The 8,220-nt window shown below is 16.9% G+C and overlaps 1 protein-coding gene across 1 annotated transcript in view; it reads left to right on the top strand.

Annotated features, from left to right (window-relative positions):
- Positions 1–8,220, top strand: part of LOC102677948 — a gene marked incomplete at its 5' end in the record, with an annotated part of 54,559 nt that overhangs the window by 887 nt on the left and 45,452 nt on the right. The gene's annotated exons all lie outside the window — the stretch shown is intronic.

The raw sequence follows: 8,220 nt of genomic DNA on the forward strand, positions 1-8,220 counted from the left end.
TAATATAATATAATATAATATATAATTTTATTACTAATATAATATATTATAATGAAATAAGTATTATTATTTTATATATTTAAAAATATATTAAATTACAATGCTTGGTTCATTTTAATGAAAATATTTTTTATTAAAAAGATATATAAAGACTTTCATATATGATTGTATGTATTTATTTTTATTTACATTGATTTTCTGAAATTTTTTTAAGCATATGTTTTTTAAACTGCATTTTAATTTATTAAATAGTACAACATAATATAAATAAAAATATTGCATGATGATATAATTAATATTATAATATGATAATATTTATTTAAAATGTATATAAATTTATATTTGTGTAAAAAAAATTTTATATGTAAAATTTGAAAATAGTAAAAATGAAAAGAAAGTGAAATATATGTAAATACATAAAAAAATACAAATATATATATAGTAATACAAATATGCATATATTCAAGGATCATTTTTGGAGAATCGATTTTAGAGGCTAAAATAAAAATTACTATATAAAAATATCGATAGAAATTTATTTATTAAATTACAAGCAGTTGAAGTTTACATTTGATAAAACGAACGATGAAACAATTTTATTTCTGTTACAATTGTACATTGTTATATATTGTTGCTGTAATCATGTAATGCAAATTTAACCAAAGATATCCTTTAAAATATATTAATTTTCTATATATGAATATATAAGATTATATAAGATATAAGTATACACAATATTTTATTTTTTTTTAAAATAAATATATAAATATGTTGCAAAATTTTAAATTTTGCATTTTAAAATTATCCTAATAAAATATATATATATTTTCCTAAAGCTATGTTGTAGAAAATCACATCATGATATTTTATTTAATATATTAAATTAATAAAAAAAATTGTTATTAAAAGATATATAGATATATATGTATATCTTGCGTTTTACATTTCTTAGCATTAAACTTTTTAAATACTTGTTTAAATATTACACATCTTCATTTTTTTCTAAAAAATTATTTTACATATACTCTTTTTTTTAAATTTGTTTTTAAAAAATTTATAAACTTATTATAGATAATTATTAAAAGTATAAAATTGTTTTTATAATACTTTTAATTTCACTTAATTAAATTCATTAAGGAAGATATTAGAATGAAGAATATAATAAGGGCTTATAATTTTATCATTTTTACTTTTTATTTCCATTTTTTGTTTTCATTTTTCATTTTAATTGCTTTTACTTTTCATTGCTTTTACTTTAAAATAATTTATTATATAGGTGACGCAAACAAATCATTGTATTTTTATTATTTTTTTCTTATTTTTCTAAAAATAAAAAAGAAAATAATTCAAACAAAGAATTTCCTTGAATGATTATTATAAATCTTTTTATATAATATTTCATTTGATCATTATAATATAAGCGATTGATGATATTGTCATTTTAAATTGAAGTTTTAGAAATTCATGATGCACAGATTTTAATTATCGTTATGAAATCAAAAATTTTATTTTTTGACACTAGTCTTAAAATTAATTTAAGAATAGTAAAACAAGTTTCTTAGCCGACATCTAAATTCTGCTCTTCTTGAAGTAATTCCATAAGAATTTTCAAATAGAATTGCTCATACAATTTGCACAGGAAACTTTCAAATCATTTTAACATGTTATTCAATTCTATGTATTTCAATTCCTTGAATTCATTCTTCGTTAATTTATTTAATAACCTCTGACACTTTATTCATAAAATATATAATCTATTTAATTTTTTTTAATATTTAAAAATGAAAAACGTTTAATAATAGTAAATGAATAATTTGAAAAAAAATGAAATGAAAATCGCAATTTAATCATGTTTATTAATTTCATTTTTTTTCATTTCATTTTATTTGTAAAAAATTTTGTTACATTATTACATGAGCATAGTATTTAATTGCATATTAAATCCATACAAAGTTAATTTATGAAAAGAAAAATAACTATTTTGTGAAACAAAGAAATAAATTAAATTTAAATTATACGAAAATAAAATAATTAAATATATTTATGTATGTAATGAATTTCACTTTAAAATAATTATATTTTATTGTTTTTGATCAAAAAGAAAGCATTTAAAATATTAAATGCTAATAGCATTACTTTGTAATTTTTGTATAATTAAAATATTAATAAGCTATTAAATATAAAAAAAAAATATAAAAATATAAAAATATCAAAAAATAGAATAATATATTCAATATAATAAATCAATACAATAAAATAAATCAATAGGTGTAAGAAATGATCAAAAATAAAAATAATTCACAAAGGATTAATAAATTGAATTTAACGATTGATATTCAAATAATCTTGCGAATGCAAAATAAAGAAATTAATAAAAAATATTTTTATTGGTTTCGTAATTTATATTATTAAAAATAATTAAAATATTTCTCTTAATAACTTTAACTCTAAATATTATATTAATAGTTATAATTAAAAAAAAATAAGCAAATTTTTTTATTTGATTGTTATTATATATTTTTGCTTATACAAAAATAAATCAAAATTATATCTTAATATCTTTGAAATCAATTACATAGTCAAAAATATTTGATAAAACTTTTACTTCTTTCTTTATTAACTTAAATTATTAAATAATTCAAAGTGTAAATATTAATTAATTGATAAATTTGGTTCGTAAAATTTCATACAAAATACGTACAAAATACGTAATTAGAATTAAAATTTAAGTAAAATTCCAAATTTTTTCGAGTCCTTGCTGTAATTGTAATTTTTCAGGAAAACAACTATTGTAAAGATCATAAAGTGTAACATAATGAAATTTTTATAAACAATCATAATTGTTAATTGCACATTATCTTTTGATTAATTTATTATTGATAATTTAAAATGAAATAAGTAATTGATGATTAAAATCCTTAGGAATGATATAAATATAATGAATATGGAAAATATAAGATATTCTTTTTGTTTTTGTTTACAATATCACCTAATTATTAAATATTATTAAAAAAAATTAAACTAATAATTTTGAATAAATATATGAAAAATATATTTATAAAAAACTTGTTAAATTTTTTATTTTTTTAAATGAAAAACTAATAATAATTCAAAAAATAATATAAGATTATATAATTTTTAAAAGAAATAAATTGAAACAAAAATGAAATTATAATAAAGTGTTAATAATCAAATTTTAATAACATAAATTCAAAATATAATCACAATTTATTTTGGTTTATATAATCATAATTATATATAAATTTTGATTTTATATAAATAAAATATATACATATGTATACATATACATATATTTAATATAATAAATATTACAATTTTAATTTTAAACCATTTGTTTTTGATATGTAAAATAGTAACTGAAATTTTATTATATATTTATCATTATAATAAATTTTAAAAATATATTATAGATACATCAAACGATTATCAAATAGCCATAATATTGAATTTATGATTATATAAGTAATTTTTTAGTTTTTTGAAAATCTCAAATTAAACAGATTTTTCTTAAATATACATACATGCAGAAACTTTCTATATAAATAAATAATGAACAATAATGATTGTCATGAATTTCATTATAATTTTTATTTTATTTAATTTTAAATCGTTTTAATTATTTAAAACGATTAATTATTTTAGTATTTATTTTGTTATTATTATGTATAAATCAAAAACTTGGTTTTCTATTTTTTCCTCTATATCCAAATGGAATTCCAAATATAATTGTTTCGAATTAAATTTAATGTGAAGAATTCACAAACATTAACATTGATTAACACAAGAGGCGTATAGAGATATGTGTTTGTAAATAATAAAATTTTTCTCCACAGAATATGGAGAATTAATTATAATGGTATCACATGTAATCAACATGTAATTAAGTCATTTATATTTTAAGAGATTAAATTATTTGTATTTATCGAAAAGTTTTTCTTCGTTTTTTTATCCTTCCTCTTCTCGATTGTTGTTTTGAATTGTGAACAAATTTCCTATGTAAATATTCGAATAAAACTATTTTTTTCTTTTTCTCATTTTTTTTTGTTTTATTTTTTAAAGAATTTTACATAACTAATTACGTTGAATGTTTCGAATTTGCGAATTTTTAAAACTTGCAACAGCTATAAAAAATACGAAAAATTATCGACGAAAGTTTATTTTTCAATTTTAATGCTGTTGGATTGCAAATTTTATTCGATTCGTTAAAATTTTTATTTATTAGTTATTAGTTAATAGTAAAATTCAATTATTGATTTATTTTAATTTTATTCATTAATATTTTTTTGAGAAACATTTGTATTTTCAATCTTTCATTTGAGATATAATAATATGTGATATAATAAAATCGTAAGTATATATATGATTATTAAATATCAAAGAATTTGCAGATCATTAATAATTTAAAATAGGAGATTGTTGTCATTGATATTCATTAGTTATAAATATAAGTTACAAAAAGAATACGAAAATGAAAAATTACAATCGAAATATCATTGTAATATTATTATAGCGTTATAAGAAATCATATTTTAATAATCGAAATGTCATTTCGATTTTTAGATAAATTGGAAGAAATGATATCAATAAAATTTCACTATTTTTTATTAAAATAATTTGTTTATAAATTTTCTTTTTTAAGAAATTTTTTAAGAGATATTATTTTGCAATATAACGCATATTTCATACAAGATAAATTACAAATCAATATATCTTTTTTTTAATCATTAATTTATAATTTTTCATAAATAAATTCTTAATTTCTAAATAAAGAAAAATTAGAAAAGAAAAAAAAATTATTGGAATATAATTTAATTAAAACATAAAATACTATTTTATTTTTGAATCAATTCTTTTTCTTTGAAAATATATAAATATTTAAAATATATATATTATAATTAATATATAGTTATTATAATTAATATATATTATTACATATTATAATATATATAATTAATACATAAATAATATTATCAAATTTTGCATTTGAATCAAGTATCATCAAGTATATAAGAGAAGATGAAGCGAAAAATGAATTTTACATTTTAAGAAAAATATAGTTATTGAAAGATAATAGTCTATGATTTTGAATTTTTAAATATTTTCTTTAATGATGTACATCAGATTTAAAAAAAAAAAATGAATAATAAAATGTGGCCAATTAAAATTCATTGGTATCCCCCGAATTACATGGCTGGTTTGTAAATAATTATGACAATTCGAATAAAAGAATGGTCAAAGCTTTAGAGATAGAATGAAAATTCATCTTATAATTTTTTATATAATTATATATCATTGTGCATTTTATAATTATTAAAATATTAAAATGTTAAAATATTTTTTATTTTTGTATTACAGATTTCGTTTTCTTAAGTTTATTTCATCTATTATATTAAATGATTTTATTTTTTTTATCATTATTTTAAATATATTATATTTTCATATTACTTATTTTATTATGTTATATTTTATAAAATGACTTCAACTATAATATTTATAAATAAATTATTTATTCATTTAATTTTTTCTAAAAAATATATTCAAAGATTGACAATATAATAAATTGAAAAATTTCTTAAAATATTATGTAAGACATTAATTTTCTATACATATTTTAAAATAATAAGAGTAAAACAATTTAATGATAAATATTTAATGCATTTACTTCAATTCATATTCTTAATATTCTAAACTTGTCGAATTCCCGTTCGTTCCATGAAAGAAGATTATTTTTTATATAAATTTGATCGTATATATTGTTTTAATCATTAAAATTGTGTTTTGTAAAAATTCTTTCTATCGATTTTATTGTTATTGTTCAAATTGATCTCCGGATTCATAAAATTTTCATTTCATTCTCTTTTTTCTAGGATCTCATAGTTTTCACAGTTTTTTTCTTCTTCAATAATAATTAATATGGCAAAACAATTTTATTTGATGATTTATTTTGTGACTACAAAAGTTGCAATGTTTCGTTTCGCGATATCAATGTGTGTTTCTCTTACGAACTGGTAAACATCGTTCAACTCGAGTGGCGTGAAATCAATTTCAAATCGTTGATCGAATTAAAATCCTTGTGGAAAATTGTACATATAGTGCTTTGTTACATTTGAAACGTTACGTTTGTAATTTTGTTACAATTTATAGATTTTTTATTGTAAGAAGTTTTGGAGTTCTGAATTAAAATGGTTAATTAAAAATCTAATTAATTAAAGAACGCTTTTTTTATTTAAATTTCTAGTTTCGAAAACAGAGTGTTCCAAAAAAATATATATATAGTTGAATAATTATAAATTATCTATTAAAATATACACTGATTTACACGAAAATATTTGAACACTATTTTATAAAAAATTTCTAATCCCAAAAATTTTGATTTTAATAAAAATTTGTGTATATGTAAAGCATAATAAGTTTGATATAAAGCAATTTTTTATCGATAGGAAATCTCTTAAAGAAGATAAAATCAATTTTCAAAATTTCAGTGTATTTTTCACTTTAATATAATTCTATATGATATAAGATAAAACAAAATTTTAAATTTAAAAATATTCATATTTTATTATTCTATCATCTTATTTAAAAAAAATTTCAGATTTATATCAACAATTGAAAAAATGCTAAAAATTTTGGATAATCTTTTGATTTATGCCTTCAAAAGAAATCCTATCAACATTCTTTTATGTGTAATTTATTATGCTCTACATGCACAAAAATTAAAATTAGAATTAAATTCTTTATAAAATAATAGTTATATGCTTTCATGAAATGCAAATAAAATTAAAATTCTAAATTAAAGAAGACAAACCATAGAATTTTTTTACGTATTGCAAATATTCAAATTAATGGTTATCTTGATCTAGATATTGCTGATAACATGAGGAATGAAATCGTAGTAACGGAACAAATCATTTGGTTTGATATTTCGGTATTTACTTTCAATAACTATTCTCAGTTCATAAATATTGCCGCCTTTCTACCATAAACTTTCTTTTTGATAAAATTTTATAAAAAAATTTATGATGTGAAATTTAAAGATCATAGACAATATTCAATGTTTTTTTTACGTTTCAGTTTTAAATTTATAATTTAAAACATAAATTAAATTTAATCAGATAAATTTCATCAAGATAAATTCTCATATCATAATGGTAATAAAATTATGAGTATAGCATTTTATTAGAAGTAAAAGTATACATAGATATATATTTTTTAGGGGACCTTTTTGTGTATCCTAAAAATAAAATATAGAAAATATAGAAAAAATAAATAATTTGATATTCTATATCAAAATATAGAATAGAAAACAATATGTCTTTATGATATAATGGGAAAGAAAGTAATTTCTAACATAAAAAGGAGTTAAAAAATATAGAATAAAATTTTTAAGCTTCAATTTTAAATTTTGAAAATTCATTTAAATTACATTTAGATGCAATCTATTTTTTTCATTTCTTTCACTCTAAAATCTGATAATATTACTATTCTTGTTTAAAATTATAAATAATATTGATTGTTAATATTGTAATAATTCATCGTTGTCAAATAATATTAATCAAATAGTTTATTTTAAAAAAACCATAAAATTGTTATGATTAAAAAATATCATTCAAACGTTCTAATAAATAAGAAATTTTAATATATTATTGCCAGTTTTCATTTCTAATTATTTACTCTAATTTATCTCTTATTTTTTTCTCATTTTTGTGATCGAGAATTTATCTCATATTAAGCAATATTTTTTTGTAAGCTAAAATAAATGCTTATTATTTTTTTAAATTGAATACTTTAAATCTTTACTTGCATTGTTCATAAATATAATATATGATAGCTATTAGATCGAGTAAACAAAATATTTGATAATATTTTAATAATGATAAATATTCAATATTTTGTATTTAAAGTCAATTGATTCTATCATTCTAAATAAAGACAAATTTCTAATCGAATTAATGTCACACAATCATAAATGTCACATAATTATCAAGTAGATATTCTAATTAATATATTATGAAAATTATAGATACTTATATACTATTATTTTTATTTTAAAACATTTTTTTAAAATAAAATATTAAAAATTTAATTAAAATATATTTTCTTTTAATATTATTTTTTTTCCTTCTTTCAATTTAATACTATTTCTATTTTTTTTTATAATCATATTAAAAAAAAAATTATTGCTTATTGATCTGGACTCTT

The sequence above is a fragment of the Apis dorsata genome, unplaced genomic scaffold (genome assembly GCF_000469605.1).
Source record: "Apis dorsata unplaced genomic scaffold, Apis dorsata 1.3 scaffold_951, whole genome shotgun sequence".
NCBI classification, from domain to species: domain Eukaryota; kingdom Metazoa; phylum Arthropoda; class Insecta; order Hymenoptera; family Apidae; genus Apis; species Apis dorsata.